The 19,727-nt window shown below is 38.5% G+C and overlaps 2 long non-coding RNA genes across 2 annotated transcripts in view; one reads left to right on the top strand and one right to left on the bottom strand.

Annotated features, from left to right (window-relative positions):
* LOC129050079 (uncharacterized) overlaps positions 1 to 19,031 on the top strand; it is a 73,852-nt gene extending 54,821 nt beyond the window's left edge. Inside the window, exon 3 of the long non-coding RNA XR_008513525.1 lies at positions 16,276 to 19,031. This is a non-coding gene — a long non-coding RNA (uncharacterized LOC129050079). The remainder of the gene's footprint in view (positions 1 to 16,275) is intronic.
* On the bottom strand, positions 830 to 4,144 carry LINC02915 (long intergenic non-protein coding RNA 2915). The gene has a single exon (XR_008513524.1). It is a non-coding gene; the product is annotated as a long intergenic non-protein coding RNA 2915 (long non-coding RNA).
* Positions 19,032 to 19,727: the final 696 nt, after the last annotated feature.

Below are 19,727 nucleotides of genomic sequence, written 5' to 3'. Positions count from 1 at the left end.
AATTGTAGAATTAGAGAGTGGAATATTGATAACTACTTCTTAATGTGTATTTGGAGTTTGAATGACTAAATATACATAAAGTGCTTATATTTGAACATAGAAGATGTTATAGATATTTTTTCTGTCCCTTGCCCCATCTTTCCTAGTATAATAAAGTTATGCTACAAGTTAGTCACTTATGAATTCTAATTTGAGGATTCAGTTTGTGACTTTTGCTGGTTCCAAGAAATCAAGAAATACTGAGCCATTGCATGAACAGTGTCACTAAGTATAAGAACCTGAGAAGTTCAACTTCAACAAGTCTTAAAGTCTCCCTTGAGTAGAAGGTGAGTGAAGTGTCACAACTGGGCAAGAAGTGAATTAATTCTGATTGCAACAGTAGGCAGCTATTAAGAGATGAATATAACTCTGGATGGAAGTTTCTATGGTTTCTGCCTTCAGCCCTGTCATGTTCAACATTCTATTCAAGACCTAGATCAAAGGAGAAGTTGATGAGCTTAGTATTCAGCTAAGAGAGATGGGGTATGTTGGCTAGAAATTAAGCAATGAGCTCAATCTAGCAAGATACAAGTTCTGAAGTTGGACTCTTAGAAGCAACTGAGGCTCAAGCATTTCAGTAGGCACTACATTCTGGGTAATTTAAAAAATGTGTATACTTATCCTCACATCCTTTAAGCTCAGCTGAAATCTACTCTGCAACGTCATGCTTGAACCCTTGCTTTGACCTAAGTGTTCTGGCAATTCCAACATATACACCTGTAATAAAACTGCTGAAATAATGTTAAAGACTCTTTAAAGCCAGGATCTTTACCATATTAATTTTCATACTCCTAATGTCTAGTGTAGTGCCTGGCACATAGGGAATTTTCAATAAATTATGGGCTGTTGCTAGAATAAAAATTCAAAAGTAGGCAGTGTTGAGTTGGCAACTTAATTTTCTAAAAAGTATTAATTGCCTGCCTATATGGACAATAGAAACAACAACAACAAAAATATCCTGCCAATAAATCAGGCTTTTTGGCTGGTGCCTTGCAGTGCCTTATAAATATTAGTAAGCATGTTTCCTATTCTAAAGTAGGTTAAAAAAAAACTCAGTAACTTCATTTCACCTTCTTGAAGAACCTGCAGTTCCTTTATATTTATAACCATTAGAGTGAGGCATGTTAAATAATTCAAATGAGAAATCCTAGTTTCCACCTTTATGCATCTCTCGGGTTTTCCTTTGTTCACCCAGTCTCCTGCAAAAATCATCAAATGTTCAAATTTATAGTCTGTGACTTGGTTACCCTGAACCTCTTGCTGGCCCGGAATGAACGTGAGATGCTCTTATTTAGCACTTGGAGCTCAGTTAGATATTAGTTTTCCTATAGTGCAATCCTCTGATGCCAGTGAGGAAGGAAATCAGAAACAGGAATCAGATTCTGGCCAATCCTCCCAATACAAGGAGAGAGTCACTGACGGAAATAGGTCTGGATACTGGGTTTCTCTCTCCTAAGTCCTTTGATGCCAGTTATTAAAATAGGTTACTTCTTAGAGCCGTGACGTTGAACAACACTTCATTGAGATGATGCAAGATTTGGACTCCAAAGTGTCCCCTCTATCCCCTGTCAGCAGCATGAGCCTGAGCAGGGCAAGAGTCAGCCAGTATAGTGCACACATGCTCTGTTGAACTCATGTTCTTCCACCCAGGAGACTGAGGTTTCTGTGCAAAGAGCAACGCCAATCTGCTGGAAATCACCGGGTTGTCTGTTGCCTGTTTATGACTTCTCCACATAGTTGGTTCTGCTCCAACTTATTTGAAAGGGACATCTGTTGGATGATTTGATATGATATCTATGTTCCCTGAAAGTCATTTCTGACGGGGCGATGTAAAGGAACCTGAGAGGGAGCTCCATCATGTGATGAGTGGCTCTTAAGTGCAGGAACAGATTTGAGAGGATTATCCAAGACAATAACCTCAAGATCAAACTAGGCCATGGAGTTAGCCATAAGGCTCTGCAAATTCTTTGCGGCTCAGCCCTCTGGGGTCTCCTGCCACTGTGCTTGCCAGTAATGAATTTCACTTCCATGTGGGATCTTTCAGGTCTTCTTGACACACTGAAGCCATATGTGTTTCAGTCACTTCAGACATCATCCTGCTCTTTAACTTGAAGAACAGTCTAAGTCAGTGAGGTTTGCCATGGCATCAAATCTCCTTTTAAACCCACATCGCTTGAATAATAACTATGATTCTGGATAGTTGACTCATGAATATTTCCTGCGAAGGAACAATGAGGGTATTCTGAGGAAATTAAATCCGTACAAGTAATTCCCAAACTTTATTCATGTTTGAATACTTTCTAACTTCAAATGTTTTTACCAGACTGGTGACACATAGCAAAATCAACTGATAAGATTGTCCCTTTTTCTTTCTTCCTCTTCCTCTGTCTAACACTTCTCTAGTGTGATACTAACTGGAGAAGGCACAAAGAGTAAGTAGATGGAAAGGGAAATGAAAAGTCAAAGAGCCCTACAATTTTTTTCCCCTCGATCTCCTGGTAATCCTACTTCAAAGGCAGTGTACCTTTCTCAGAAAGGCCAAACAAAACTCAGAGGGTGAAGTTGGAAAACTCCAGCAATCCTGTGATACACAAAAAACCCATGTAAGGAGGTGGTCCCTTACAAACAGTTGGCTATGAATATCTTCTTTCAAATGGTCTGACACTCGTGGCATAATTATTTTTGCAAGAGTCCTCAGGAAAGTCTGTTTTGAAATACCCCATAACTTAAGACTACGATAGTACCTTGCATAGTTCAGTGTAAACATATCCAGGTGGCTTGTGAAGAAGAGAGGAAGCCAGAGGTGATGCTTCTCTGTAGGAAAATGATACTGCAGCCAGCCCCCGCTGAATCCTGAGAAGACCCTAAAGACAACACTCCCCGTCCCTGACAACTACCCAAGTGATATCCCGTGAGTGACTGGATTCTAATCTATCAAATAGTTTCTGTACATGAAAAAAAAAATCAATTTTGGAATAAGAGTTCCCAGCAGAAAGATTTCCATTCATTAGGCGCCTACAAGGTGCCTGATTCTATTGGGTACATTAAAGATATTCTTTTATTTGGTTCTCACCGGGAAACTCTCAAGGCTTGTTCACATTTTACTGATGAGAGAAATAAGGCACAAGAAGATTAGACAAGCAATCCAGGCCAACTCAAGTGGAGGGACGTGTGGTTGAGTTCAGGTCGGCCTGTAAACCGCTTGAGGCCAGAACTTTTTCTCTGTTTTGTTTACTGATGTATCCCAAGTGCCCAGAAGAAAGCCTGGCAAATTGTAGCTGCTTAGTAAATACTGAATGATTACCTTAATGAGTGAATCCAGCACATGTACTCCTAAGTATTATTCTCTACAATTTCTCCTCAGTCTCCTCACTCCAGTCCATTACCTGCCCCTTTCTCCCATACAATTTCAAAGGGAAATGGAGCCCAGAGCTGCAGCGGATGCTGTAGAAAGTTACATCTATGTGTACATCCTGCTGAAGGAATGGAGCAATTGTCAGGGAGCGGTCTTATTGAGTCTGAGGTCTTACTTCCTTGCTCTCCCCCTTTCTTCTGTCTCCTCCTTCCTCCCACAAAGATTTTCTGAGTCCTTGCTGTGTGCTGAGCACTGGAGACTCACTACGAACAAAGTTGGCATGGTCCCTGTCCTTATGCAAATTATTGAATAAATTATAGGTACAGTGAGTGTTTGACAGAGAGGTAAGAATGCTATAGAAACATATAACAAGAGGACTCAGACCTATTCTTTGAAGTCAGGGAAGACATCCTTGCAAATTTTAACTTTAAGACAAGACATAAAGGATAATTAAGAGTTCCTAATGTATACCTTGGATTTCCTGGATGTCTCTGCCTAAGACGCTTTTAGGGGGGAGTTAAAACTGTTTTCCTATAATACTAAGAAGTCATTTGCCTTTTCATTCTTATTGCATTACAAGTGTACAGTGGAGTTCTACAGAAGCTGCATAACATAGATTTCACAACAGACTGAATGCAGAAGCAGACATGAGAATCCATTGATCCTTTAGTAAGCCAGATATTGCTAAGATTTGCAAAAAATGCAAAACAGCGCTACTAGTCTCACTTATGTATTTTTGGTTTTGGAAAACGTGGCTATATTTTCATAAAATGTTATTTATGTTAAGGTATAATCAGTTTACTATGTTTTAAAATGAATTAAATATTTAAAAATGTATTGGTTCTAATTTACAACGTGATATAATGATATAATCTACCTTTTTTAAAATGAAAAGGTCTTTGGGGTTCTTCATAATATTTGAGAGCACAAAGGGGCCCTGAGCCCCAAAAGTTTGAGAATGGCTGAGCTAAGAAAAAAGGAGGAGGGAGTGTTCCACAGTGAATAAACAGCCTGTGTAAAAGCCCTTCCCTGGTATACGACTTGTAGTTTTGAGGATATTAAAGAAGTCCAATGTGGCTGGAACATAGAAAGTGTTGGAGAGAGAATATAATATGCAGACCAATGGGTAAGCAGTGCCATATTTGAGGGCAATGACTTAATCTTAGGTCAGTGGGAAGTCACTGAAGGGTTTTAAGCAGGTTGGAACTGATGAGATACATGTTGAGAGAGGAAGGAAAAGGAAAGAAGAAAGGAAAAGAATGGGGAGACACAGAGAGAAGGGAGGTCAGGAGGCTTTTGGGGAAAACTTGGTAAGCTATGAGGGAGGGACAGTAGGGCTGGATAGAAGAGAATAGATTTAAATAATATTCATGGAGAATCTAGAGGACTAGGGTTTGATTGTCAATAGAGAGTGACTTGTTTTGTAAAAGAAGGAATGAATTTTCTCATGGTTTTTTGTCATACCACTTGATTTCAAATTCTAGCGCTAACTAATTCTGTGACTGAGCAAGTTATTTAAACTCTGTAAGCTACAATTTTCTCATCTGTAAAAAAATAGGAATAAGAGCCACAATTTCATATGGTTGTTGAAGTTATTTTAAAAAGCACACATATCTAATATAACTAGAATATCATAATTACTTGTTTCCCTTGCCTTCTCTTTAACTCTCTTTCTTACCATTTTAAGATGGAGGGGGGACGTTGGCAGTGTTCTTCAGGAAACATAAATTCTTGGGAAGGGAGTTTGGACACCATATGCAAACTCTTCTCCTGTGATTCCTCTACACACTGGAGGTATGCTTTCCTCAAGCACTTGAAGCAAATGTGTTCTCTAGTCTCTTCTCTCTCTCTGTCTTTTTTGCCTGAAGACTACTCTATCATTTAAGTTCAGTAATTTTTTTGTCTTATCTGCTCCCTTTGAACTTGAAACGTCGTCCTGTTCTTCTTGTTCCTCAGTCTGATTCTTACTATTTTGTTCCTTCACCTTTGCCTTCCCAAAGTCTTAGGCTAGCCTTCTCTATTTCTTAGCTTTGTCATGCCCTTGACTTTGCAAGATTCTCTTTCCTGGCAACCACATCTACAGACAAAATATTAATAACGTGGGAGGAGTTAGGACAGAGGCATTAAAATTATTATGAATAAAACCAGGTAGTCCTTTTGACTGGGGCTTGAACTACCTTCTGTTATTCTTACGAGTATCTTTTGAAAGGCTGTTCTCAAATGCATTGACTTGAGAATTTAGAGTAATATTATTTCAGGCTGAAGGGAAAGGAGACAGAGAACTACAAGGTCACAGGACCATGACAATATGTTGCATTTTGCCAAGTGGCCCTTATTAAGCAGCCCAGGAGGTGAGTGGAGGAGAGCATGGGTCTGGCAGTCTGCCCTGGGACAAGGAGCTTTGTCTGCACGCAGGTTCCCAAGTCACAGACGGTCCACATTTGAATAGAGCCCATTGTTTACCACTTGGGTGGAAAACAGAGGAAATAGGCAATGAGTCAGGCACCCACTTGTTTCAAAAGGAATTTTTAAAAGAGTTTCAAGGAAATCTAAGAAAAAAATAGAAGTTTGAAGGAAGATGAAGGAGACAAGGACAAAGTGAGGGTTGCTGGATGCTAATGACATGCTTGTCTTTGCTGACAGCCTATCATTCTGGGTCTGTGGGTTCCAACCCTGAACCTGAATCCAGTAGGAAAGGTACTTCTGGAGAAGAGCTTCCACCCTGGGGAGGCATTCTGACTAAGATCTAATCTGAAGTAGTTTGGAGTAAATTGATCTGCCTCCTTTCTCCATTTAAAGGACATTTGCTAAAAATGCCTTCTTCAAAGGTCCTGCAGAACAGAGAGAGGGGATTACAGTGTGTATAATTTTTGAAATATGGTAACTAATCAGCAAATGGCATAAACTTAGACCTTATACGGGTCCTGTTTTCTGTGACATGATTTCCTGATCTGCAGATGCCCTGACTGACATTCCGCTTTCCGATGGCTCAATGCTTGGTGTAGAAATGGTCTTTCCATTTTGTCATCTCATTTGGGAAAAAATGCATGATAGTGGAATGAATGCCACAGAAAGGAAGGAAATGAGTTGGTGTCTATGGCAAAGACTCAACTATGTTCTGCTGAAAGCTCTGGTTTGCAATCCAAACTTGATATATTATCTATTTTTTTAATTTTCAGAAACCTTAATTTTTTCCCCAAATTTGGAAAGAAAGGAATAAAATTCAGATATTACAGAAAAAATCTCAAGGAAGCAAATAAAAACAACCTGTAATCTGATCCCGAGATAACCAACATAGTATAATGCTGTATATCTTTTGATATATAAAATAGTAAAATATGTGTATATATGTATATATAATTAATGGAATACTTTATACATTCTTGTTAGTGACCTAAATTTTTCATCTATAATTTGTATCACAATTTTTATGTTATATCTTATTCTTCCTCATAATTTTGGAGGCTGTTAAAACATTATTAAATAGTTCTCTAGTTTTAGACACTTAGATTAGTTTCAAGGTTTTACTATTAAAATCCTTCCTACTAAAGTTTTCTAACAAATGTTCATTCGTTATTCAACAAGTATTTCTTGAGCACCTACTATGTTCGAGATATGAAATTAGGCAGTTTGTCGGGGGCAAAATGGTAAGACACAAATAGTCTCCTCTTGCAAGGGACGTACTGAAAAGGAATAAATCTTTCCTAAATAATCATGACTGTTGAGGAGATGAATTTCCTTTTCCTATGGGTTACATGTCCCTTTATATTCTCTATACGTCTGGTTCATACAGCTAACTTTTGTGACTGGTTTGTTAAAGATTTTGTTAACTTATAAGCTAAATATGTAAGTTAGAAAGCACTGACAATATTATCACAGTGACTATGATTGATATACTTTTATAAAAATAAATAGGAACTGCACAGAGAAATAGCTGAAATTGGACTCCATTATAATCAGAAAATCAGCTTAATAATATTGAGCTCAGAAATTCTAGTCTGCACAGTATAACTGAAGTTGTGCTTTGACAGCAGCAACTCAGATGGTGGTCACAACCTTACTTTATTGGGACAATGAAATATTTTAGTGGAGTCATTGGCATGACTTCAGAAATCAGGGCCACCTCTATTATTACTTCCCCAGTAGAGATGACTGGTTTGCTCGTTTGGTTAGCATACACTTTCCTCTGAAGTCAAGACTGTGGGATTGATTCCATTTGGTTCGGTGATTCTCTGACTACTTCAGGACCACTTCGGGTTGCATTCTCAATTCTAAACATCCCTGGTAGAAAATCATATCCTTGTTATAGACAAAAAGATGAAGAATGCAGAAATATTTGATCAAAAGTGCCAGAGTCATGGTTGTAAAAGGCATAATTTTAAGATGACTTCCAAGGCCCCTGAACTTGAGGGTGAAAGGGAAATTGTCCAGGTAGGCAAAACTAATCATGCTTTTAAAAGCAGAGATTTTTCTCTGGCTGGCAGCAGACGAGGGAGTCAGAGAGATTTGAAGCATAAGAATAATTCAAACTACCATTGCTGGCTTGAAGATGGAGAACCCACTTGGAAAGGGTAAGAAGAAAATGAATTCTGCCAACAACCAGTGAGCTTGGAAGAAGTCCCCAAGACTCAGATGGGAATGGCAGCTGGCTGATACCTTGAGCGTGAGACTCTGAGCGAAGAATTAGCTAAGCTTATCTGGAATTCTGTGCAATAATAAGTGGCTATCGTTTCAAGTTTGCATTGTTTGCATAATTTGTTATTCAGCAGCAGAAATATAATACAGTGGTCAGAATAACCCAGGTTTTACGACTTACTGATACCAAGTTTGCAACTTCTTTACCTACCATCAACCAAGGGCACATTTCTTGACAAGTTTAAATAGCTAAGACTGAATTTTATGAATCTCTAAACCACCAAATAATAGAAGAACATGGTATCATCAAAGGTATAAAGCCCATAATATATGCACATTTATCAATATTAATGAAAAGCTTCTTATAATTTATAAAAAACAAACTCATGATAGTTTAACAAATGACATAATAGAAATACATGCAGGCTGCTGTTAGGGTATAGAGAAGGCGCACCTAACCCCTCCTGGGTGGAGCAGGAACAGTTTTTCCTAGAAGAAATGGTGATTGTCAAAGGAATGCAGGAGGCGACAACTTATGTTTACAGACCCTGTTCATGTGCGTAAAAAAATTGGGGGAGATAGAAGTCTACTGTGATGAGCCAAGAGGAGGGGCTAGGAGGTGGATAAGGCAACTTGGGATTTCATTTCCTTTCCTACTCCAAGTCTTGGAGTGATCATCTCAGGGAGGAATGCTCTTATCAAGACCCTCACTTAAAAGCTTGCCCTGGTAGTAGAAGGCATTTCAATGACAGGCTAAGGGCAGCTTTTCACTACTCATCTAAAGTTGGGAAGGCTTTAGATGTGAGTTAAGTTTAATGGAAGGTACCCCTACTGGGGATATGTAAACCACAGGCATCTGAGACAACCTTAGGTGAGGGCTGAATGCAAATAACTACAGTGCTCGGAATTTACAACCTAGAAAGGCTGAAAATATTGCAGTAATTATTATTACTGCTGTTTCTTAAATTCCTCATTTACAAAATCAAAGTAGGACCCATTCCTGTCTAATTAAGCCAATGTGGTGACGAAGAAAAAAGTTATTCTGAATGAGTGTTTTTATTTCATTAACATTATCTCATTTCTTTGAACTATTTTCATGGAATATGTTTTAATTTGATGAGTCAAGTCAGTTGAAAATGAATACAAACCATGCGTATTATTACATGCATGGTTGGGGACCAAGAAGAGCCATCAATGCATCACCAGATGAATTGGCTTACCTCACTGGCTCGTGTGTGAAAGTAAACATAGTTCCACAGGACTTTCATACTTTCTGTCAATCTGGCCATATAAATTGACAACCAGAGCTTAGCAAGTTCCTCAGAGATTAGGCAGATCCAATCAAGTTTGTAGGTGAAAGGGTCAAAATGAAAGTCAGAAGATAATTCCTCTGGTATCCTCATGTATTTTGAGAAAGAAAAGGGTCTAGTAAATTACAAAGATCCTCTTGTAGAAAGAACATTATATGAAAATGTACAAATGGAGTCATTTCTTGGGGGAGGTGTCTTGGTGTCCTGGGTGGCTACCTCACTTCTAAAGTCCTTAGATGTCTTCTATGCTTGCAGTGAGTACACCTGTTGAAACAGGTGGAACAGGTGGATGACTGTGGGGAAAGCCAAGGTGACCTTTGGAGGATCCCACTTCTATTAACTCATGATTGATACCTAGGAGTTATGGGGGAGACAGAGGATTTGTACTAATGCCAAACAAAAGACCAGTGCTTTCACGTGGGCATGAAGGGAGGCAAATATAATCGAGGTACATGTCACTCACTCTCATTGTGCCATCACCCTACAAGAGATTGAGAAAGTAACCCCTCCCACAGTCAGATGGCCCTGTCCATCAGGAATCATATTAATGGCTGATGCCAACCCAAATGTTTGCCTTTATCTTGTGTCACCATTGATTATTTTTCAGAAATCAGGATGTTGTTTCCCACTCTGAGATGTCTGGTTGAGCGGGTTTCGGTGTGATCAAGGAAATATGGCTGCCCTCACTCTCACTATTCCAGCTGCCTTGGCAGCCTCCTGGCACATCCTGAATGAGGTCATATATTTAGTAAGGCAATGTCTTACCTACCTAAGAGATCTCAGACAAATAGAGACATTTCTGCATCTGACATTCAGAAAAGCTATAGGGATGAAGCTTTAGGGTATAATGGAATATAGAGAAGATTTCAAGGGAAACAGACCTGGGGTTACTGACTGTGTAATCTTGAGAAAGCTACTTTATTTCTCTGATTTGTCAATTCCTCTGATTTATCAACAAAATTGCCATTCATATTGCTTGGCATAATGCATGACAGAGTATTAGCTCAAATAAATGTCAGTTCTTTTCCCTTCCTTCTTCATCCAGCTTTGGGGAAATTTGACATTTGGTAAAAGTGTTCAAAAGAATTACAAAATTCCTGTGTCCTTTGAGGCAAGAAACTTTGCATAATTCTTTCACCCTTAGACCAGAATCCTCATCTCCCGCCTTTTCCTTTCGGAGCTAGCAGTCACAGGAATGACAACTGGCAAGGGGGTGCTGCTAAGCCTAAGACAGTGAGATGGAGAGCTTAACCAGTATGTCAGAATGGAAGCTTCAAGTTATTCTTCTTGAAAGTCTGCATACTGTCTGAAATCAAGTGACTATTGTTTAAACCATTTTTGGAATTTTTCACTTCAGAGTTTTACATAAACCTTTGGAAAAAACTTCTGTGGGCCAGGGTGCTAGGTATGATACTCCCTCTCTGATCTGTCCACCAAATAATATTTAGATAAATACAGCTCTACTTTCAAATAGTATGCCACCTGTTATGGACCAAATGTTTGTGTCCCCCAAATTTATATGGCAAAATCCTAACGCCCAAGGTGATGGCATCAGGAGGTAGGGACTCTTGATAGGAAAGTAATGAAGCCATGAAGATAGAGCCCTCATGATTGGAATTAGTGCTCTTATAAAAGAGACCCCAGAGAGCTCCTTCACCTTTCTGCCAAGTGTGGACACAGTGAGAAGACAGCCATGTGTGAAAGAGGAAATAGGCCTTCGCTGGACATGGAGTCTGCCTGTGCCTTGATCTTGGACTTTCTAGCCTACATAACTGTGAGAAATAAATGTTTATTATTGAAGCCACCCAGTTTATTGTATTTTTGTTATGACAGCCCAAGTAGTCTTAAGACGTCATGTAACTGCCTACAGCAAAAGGAAAGGATACATGATTTTGGAGCCCAAGTACAAATAAAGTAGACACATAGAAGTTCATCTCCAAGAAGAAAAATGAAAAATGCATGTCTATGTGTGGAAGCTTCAACTGAGCTTTTGTGTATTGTCCTTCAAAAGGACTTATCAGAATTTTTGTTTGTTGGCTGTGTTTCGCTTTTTTCTTCTATATTATGTAGTTTCTATAAAGAAGCCAAGACGTTCCCTCATTGGTTTCCTGAACAATGTAATCAAGGACACCCCTGGTGCCCCTGGTCTTGAGGATCCCATGGAAGATCAGGGAATGTGGTGGTGTTCTCCCTGTTAGCTTCTTCTGACTAGCAAAGGCATTTTTCAGATGGAGGGAAGGGCCTTTCCAAGTCTGATCTCAGACCTGGCTGTGTCCAGATTGTGTCACAGGCTGTGTCCAGATTGTGGTTTTGGGCACTTGTAATTACCAGCTTGGTTTTGGCTGGAGAAAGAAAAATTCCTATCATGAATACACCCAATTACCTCATGATTCAAAGATGGAGGCAGACATGCACAATCAACTTCATCCTTACCTGATTCACCTGCCTCTACTCAGGAACTGGAAACATTTTGTGGTAGCTCTTTCATTCTTTCAGGAAGTTTATTTTTTCTTGCATATTTATAGGTGTTTAATAGAACTTCCATGAGGCTATTTAACTTTGTTAGTGATCATCTAATATTGTCACCATGTCTTAGGGAAATTTCTAGGCTCAAAAGTCTACCAATTTATGTGGTGTTCCAAATGCACGGATACATTTATTTGACCATTAGGAAGCCAATGGTTTTGCTAAAAGAGTTTGCAAAATTCTGCAGTGTTATATTCTTGCTTTAAAAACTTGTGACTTTGTCCTTGTGATAGTTTGCTGAGAATGATGATTTCCAGTTTCATCCATGTCCCTGCAAAGGACACGAACTCATCATTTTTTATGGCTGCATAGTATACCGCATGTTCTCACTCATAGGTGGGAATTGAACAATGAGAACACGTGGACACAGGAAGGGGAACATCACACACTGGGGACTGTTGCGGGGTGGGGGGAGGGGGGAGGGATAGCATTAGGAGATATACCTAATGCTAAATGATGAGTTAATGGGTGCAGCACACCAACATGGCACACGTATACATCATATGTAACAAACCTGCACATTGTGCACATGTACCCTAAAACTTAAAGTATAATAATAATAAAATAAAATAAAAACAAAAAACAAAAAAAACTTGTGACAACTTCTAAGCTAATAATAACAATGGTAACAACAACCATAACAACATCAACAATAAATGCTGCCTCTTGATGAGCCCTTATGTATTTTTAAGTATTGTGCTAATGATTAACACGAATTACTTAATTTAATCCTTAACAAAGGCCTAGTGAGGTAGGTAATTTATTTTCTCCATTTTTCAGATGAAGAAACTGAGGCTAAGAAAGATTTATTGACATATTCAAGGGCAGAGAACAGATAAATGGTAAAGGTATATTTTTATAGGAAGGAGAATACTCCTATTATTCAGCTCTATAAAGGAATGAAATTCTGACACATGCTACAACATGGATGAATGTTGAAGACATTATGCTAAGTGAAATAAAACAGACATAAAGGACAAATACTGTATGATTCTACATATGTGAGGTACATAGGGTAGTCCAATTTTATAGGAACAGAAAGTAGAATAAATGTTGGCAGGGGCTGGGGGCAGAGGGAAATATGAAGTTATTGTTTAGTAGGCACAGCGTTTTAGTTTAGAAAGATGAAAAGTTCTGGACATAGATAGTGGTGATGTTTATACAACAATGTGAATGTACTTAATGCTTCTGGACTGCATACTTTTAAGTGGTAAAAATGTAATTTTAATGTTATGCAATTTTACCACAATAACAAATTACTAGAAAAAGATGAAAAAATTTTAAACAGTGAATACTGACCAATTAGTGTGCCTTCAAATGAAGGATTCATTGTATATTTTAACTTAAAACAATAAACTCTAAGTGTGTAAATGAGGAATAAAAATAGACTACCTTGTAGGAGAAGAATCCTTCTCTCTTTTCAGTGGAAGCACTGTTTGACCTCTTTCCTCAGGGCTTTGGTCCTGTTCTCCTTGGGTCTTACGGGAGAGAGACAAAAACAAGCATGGCGTCTTATGTCTTCACTATTAGTTTTGCTTCCTCATCATCTCCTTTCAGCAAAACCATCTGAAGGTCCACTATCCGTTGACTTCCATGGGGTGACAGTGTTACAAGCTTTTAACTTTTACTGGTCTGAAGAAGGTGGAGTTTTATTTTTTCTCTTGTTTCTATCAATCCCTCCTCCAACACCCACAGAATTGGCCCCAGTCTAGGTGCCAACATGGCACTTGGTTAGGTTTTCATTGGCCCACTATTCAGTCCCCACCACCTCACCTCCCTCTCACTCCCTTGGAGAGCATCTCACAGCCTTGGGATCTGACAGTTGGCATGTCGTTAAGGACAACAGCAACAACAAAATGACCTAAACTCTTTCTCTGGGGGTCTACACAACATAGGTTGTAGCCTTAGTCTTCTACATTTAAAACAATGTAGTTAACTCTTGCCTTTAATAAATCTAACTAAAGGTAGTGTTTGAATGGGAAAAGCTGAAATTGAGATGTTTTGGCTTTACCAATAGCTAGACAAAGCTTGTGCCAAGGCATTCTAACAGATCTGGTTTTGTTAGGTTGTAGCTCCCATGCTAGATCACGGCAAACCCTCTCCTAAATAAATGGAAATCTAGACTACTGGGCCACACTTCATGTCCTGCTTCTACCCAGTGCAATTTTTAAAGACTGTAATGAATATGTGCACATTTTAAATTTATTTTTATATACATATTTGCCAATTTTGAGTCAGAATGAATTTGGAAAATTTTAATCTCCAGGACTGGGCAATGTTACTCATTTACTTAGGTAAAACAATTATTCAGTTCCTTGGAAAACATAACAGTTGCAATATTATTTTGCTCTGAGTCTGTTACTACAATCTGTATATGGTGAATGTGCTTTACTGAGAAACATTTGGGGAAATTGTGCCACAGGTGATTCTATCTCATCAGAACTCATTGTTAGTGGCTTTATCAACCATGAAAAACCGATGACTAACGTTTTAATAGTACATGTGGCTTTTTAAGGAATGTAGATGCATTGAGGAAATGAATTATTCGTGTGTATATTATAAATAAGCAGATAACCACATAAAACCTGTTGTAAAAATGTCAGTAAGGATAAGTACAGGAAAAAAAAAAAAACACCCATATTAGATTCTTTTTTTTTTTTAAAATAAAGGACAAACATAGTCCACTGTGGAAGACTGCAGTTTATCTCACAGTGGCCATCTCATCTAGACATTCTTTGGCCTAGGCGTGAATGTGTTAGGCTTTCAGTTCTGTTTTCATGAAGACATTTTTAACCACTCCAATAATATATCTAGAGATGTGTCTCTTTCTCTCACAAGTTTAATGAAAAACAACCTGTGTACTATCTGTGCTTGTTAGAATGGAGTTGTTACTACAACCTTTCCTCCCATGTGAAGGATTACAGGATTATCTATCTTGCTTACTCTTGCTCTTCCTCTTGTATTCCATGTCTAACATTCCTGTTTCAGATCTACCTTCTCATGCTTGGCTTCACCTTTATTCCCCAGTCACATCTTCTTCAAGTTCAATGGTGGAAAAATAATGGAAGAACCAATTATTAAGTACATTTCTAGGAGATCCCTGGAAGACCCCTACCAAGAGATGTTGGGAATGGAAGGCAGATATATGTACAGGGGTTAGGTCTGTGTAGTTTAGTGCAAAAGGCATGGCTGTCTTACAAGCTCAATCACCTTATCTTCTCCAAGACGTTTGTTTTTAATCTACTTAATTGAGGGGGTTAAGACTTCCTTGGAGGGTGGTTCTGTTAATTAAATAGAATGAAGTATGTAAAATTGATTAGCATGGTATACACATATATTAGATGCTCAATAGCTTGTTTCTCATCCCCTGTGGCAAGATCTTTTCATGAGAAGAGAAACTTTATACTGATTGAAAGCTCTAAACTGCTCCCAGAATATCCCAGAACTCTTGATATGACAAGAATGTTCTTTCTCTTCAGGAACAGAAAGTTTTGGGTCAAAGGTAGAGGATGTCTATTTAGACATAGCTCAGCAGGTGGAGAAGGGGAGATGATTCTCAGGCATGAGCACCCGCAGGCTGCATTCTTCTCCGTAGCTTCGATCCAAGGAGGCAGAGTTACAGTGAGAGGAAAGCTTCAAGAAAATTTGATGTTTTCTTCTTTATCAAATGTCTCGTCTTGCAAGGGTTTCATTTTTCACTGCATATTTTGAAGAGCCTGGGTTTCCTGATGCCATTTGGAGTCTTGGCTTTTAAGACCTTTCTCAGTCTTAATCTCAGAGGAACTTTCTTCTTCTGCAATCAAGAAAAATGAAAAGAATTGGAGTCTGTTTTACATTTATGAGGGTGTTGACATTTGACGAGATGAAGAATCCAGACCTCATGGGCCTCAGTGGGCTGCTTTCCTGGCTCAGCCTTGGTGGGCAGTACAACCAGGGAATGCAGCTCCAGACCTCTCTGCCCTGTGCATAGGAGAGGGGAGCATGCCAGTAAGAAGCAGGCTGGAATGATATATTGCTTCTGCTGCTCTACTGACTTTCCCCCCATACCTATTTGGTTAATTGTTTGCCATAATGACTTGGAAAATGATGCCAGTTTCAAGACAACTTCTTTTCATGGCATAAGAACTTATTAATCAAAAATTTACAAAATACACAATAAAATTAGTATTACAACATGATTTCAAAGAAAGACACACTCAACACAGTAGTTTCTAATCAGAGAATATCACATGGAACAAATTTGAATTGTATACCACATAACCGAATGTTCTACGTTGCCTGTGTACAGTAAGTGAGAAAGATGAAGAGGTAACCTCTTTTAAGATATTTTGATCTGTTGTTTACATGTACTGTTTCCACATATTTTGAAGTACTTTTGTGTTTTTCTAATACTATAACTTTATTTTGAAGGCATTTTGGATACAACGTGACTATAAGCCCTGCAAACATTGAAAAACTGGAGAAGAAAATGATATAGGAGAAAAAATATGCCTTCCACAAAAATGACTTTTCCTTCACCGTCAAGTCTCTCTGTCTCTCTCGTTCTTTCTCTTCTTGCTCTCTCTGTATGTGTGTGTTATTTGGTGAGCATAATAAACCTACATGCTATTACATTTTATTTACAAACTTCTTTTATTTACTTCTAAATAATTATTAGTTATATAAATCTTCAAACATTCTTCAGTTGATCTATTTTTCTATCTGTGATACTTATTTGGAAATATTATGTTGAGATGGACCATATTATTTTTTCTGTCAAATAGAAGATTTTATTTAATGAATTTTTAATTGGTTACCAAGTTTTCAGTAATGAATTAAAGGTTTTAAGCAAGGAATAGAGGAATAGGTGTATTTATTACAGATCCCTGTCTGATTATCCTTTCTATGCTCAATATTATATTCCCAACTGTGCTTTTGGTTTAATGAGTGCTACAAATTCACCGATTAAATGAATGATTCTCAGTTTATATAAAGAAGAAAAGAAGTATAAGGTCAGATGTTTTCTGACCTAGAAAGATAGTAAGCCAGGAACTTGGATGGGACTTTGTATTAGTCTGTTTTCAAATTGCTATGAAGAACTGCCTGAGACTGGGTAATTTATAAAGGAAAGAGGTTTAGTTGACTCACAGTTCAGCATGACTGGGGAGGCCTCAGGAAACTTACAATCATGGAAGAGCCCCTTATAAAACCATCAGTTCTCGTGAGAACTCAATCACTATCACAAGAACAGCATGGGGGAAGCTGCCCCCATAATCCAACTATCTCTACCTGGTCTCTCCCTTGACACGTAGGGATTATAGGGAATATAATTCAAGATGAGATTTGGGTGGGGACACAAAGCCTAACCATATCAGACTTCAAGAAGTTATAGAATTCACGTTTCTACATTCATTCAGGAATTAAAGTATATAACATAAATAAGAACTATAATTTATTGAGTTGTGATTTAGGCTCTGTTCTAGGCACTTTATAGATGCATTTGAATTCACAAGAGTTCTGTAATATGTATATTATTATTTTATTGATTTGGGGAAACTGAAACTCAGAAATCTTACTCATTTGTTTAATTTCTCTCTCCCTTTCCTCCATCACACTACAAAATAATTTAAACCAATGTTCAAAAAGAATGACTTCCCCAAGGTCACCCAACTAAAAGTGCTGAGTCAGTTTTCAATCAAGGTCTTTAGAACTCCAAACTCTATTCATACCCACCCCTCTCACTGATGTGCTACAGAGTCGAGGGGAATACTCTCCCAGTTCTTTAGGACTCTGAAAATTCTACTAATACTTCAATGCAGTCTCTTATCAGCCAGGGAACAAGTGGTAACTCCACGGCAGGATGACAGGCCTCCTGGGGTCCTATTGGGATAGTGCAGTCTCCCTGATCCCTGTAAGGAGCCTGAAGGATACGTAGAGCCCTGGAAATGGCTGAGTTGAGCTTTTCTGTCCTTGATATTCTTAAAAATGTTGGAGGCACTTCCTGAGCTAAATTAGACATTCCAGGAAAGCTAAGCCAACCTAAAGCTCAAAAACAATTTTTAAATAACCCTCTCCTCATGTGTGTCTCATTTTCTTAAGGCAGCTAGAAAGACCCTTTTTTATTACCTGTATTGGGACTATGAAGTAGATTAAAGCAGAGTCCATTTGTGGGGAGGAAGTAGTTCCTGAGTGCTGGCCTGTCCTTGGGGGAGATACTACCACACCAGGTTAACCTCATGTGCAAGGGGCCTAGCCAATGATGACTATGAGGGAGTGGCTTTGTGTCATGGCTGGAAAGCATTAGGAAGTGTCCTGGTCTGTGGTAAATTAGAAGTCATGCGTTCCATCTGAGGGATGGGCTGCTACTTCCTTTTGTTGGATCTCCTGATTTTTTTTTTCAAAGTCATAAATCTAGATGTTTAAAATAAACATTTTAAATGTTTGTAGTAGTCCATTCTCACACTGCTATGAAGAACTACCTGAGACTGGGTACTTTATGAAAAAAAGAGATTTAATTGACTCATAGTTCCACAGGCTGCACAGGAAGCATGGCGGGGGAGTCCTCAGGAAACTTTTAAACATGGCAGAAGGCGAAGGGGAAGCAAGCACCTTCTTCACATAGTGGAGTGGCAGAGAGAGAGGGTAAAGGAAGTACTACACACTTTCAAGCAACAAAATTTCATAAGAACTCACTCACTGTCATGAGAACAGCAAGGGGGAAATCTGCTCCAATGATCCAGTCACCTCCCACGAGGCCCCTTCCTCAACATTCATTACTACAACTGGACATGAGATTTGGGTGGGGTCACAGAGCCAAACCATATCAATGTTGGATCTATTTTTAAGAACTATATTGATCAAGATAGGCTTCGGCTGAATTGGGCTCTGAAGCATAAAGAAACTTGACAAATACATGATAAATATCTCTTAATCATCTTTGTAAAAGACAGTTCACTTTTACAAAGTGAACTGACCTGACTCTGTCTCAGAATGATTCAGTCCTTCCACTGACCAGGAATGGATTAAAAAAAAAAAAGAAGTTTCACTTTGAATTGTTTAGGAAAGCTAGAATGCATGTGTGAAAAGGCTGGATTTCAAGGGATGGAGTAGAAACCCAGCTTTTCCTTCCATAACCAAATTTTGTAATGTTGTTAAATCATGTCTGCTTTAAGTTCTAAAATGTTCTCCTGTCTGTTGGACAGAAAGGCCACAGAAGCAAATCCTTTTCGTCTTATTGTCCTTGAAGGACCTTGGGGTTCTTTCTGCAGAGGAAGAGCATTGAGAATATTTAAAAAGAGCTTCCCAAGCAGCCCTCCTAATTGTCCAAGATCTTAAGATATAACAAGATATACATTTAAATATGTGTTTCAGCATTTTTTACATGTCCTGAAAGCCCTAAGGAATTCACAGTTTTCAGACAACCTGACCACCATCAAAATACAATATTTAAACACCAACAAAATATCTCTTATCCTAGGACTTGTAAGAGGCTCATATTAATGGTATGGATCCCATTCATGAGAATGAAAGTTTTCTCCAAAGGTAGAATGCACATGCTGATTTAATGGATCATTAATTTCTCTGCTATCATTGATGGAGGTTTTAGGCTGCCATTATTTATCAGTGATGCTGGGGACCACTGGTACAGCTCATATAAAAGTCATCTTTGAATTTAGTTTGCTTCACATAGTATAATTTCTCTCCATCCAATTGTCTTCTTAATTGCATTTCCACAAGCTGAATAGTAATATTAGTACTCATTTTCTTAGCATATCAGTTGTGGGGTATGAGTCTCAGTCTACAGGATCGGGGTGCCAAAGAATAACACAGGTACTTATTTTCTAAAAATCAACTTAATTTCACATCTGATTCTTTTTGTCTGG

Source organism: Pongo abelii, chromosome 16 (assembly GCF_028885655.2).
Source record: "Pongo abelii isolate AG06213 chromosome 16, NHGRI_mPonAbe1-v2.0_pri, whole genome shotgun sequence".
NCBI lineage: Eukaryota > Metazoa > Chordata > Mammalia > Primates > Hominidae > Pongo > Pongo abelii.
This window is presented reverse-complemented; position numbering and strand designations above follow the sequence as displayed.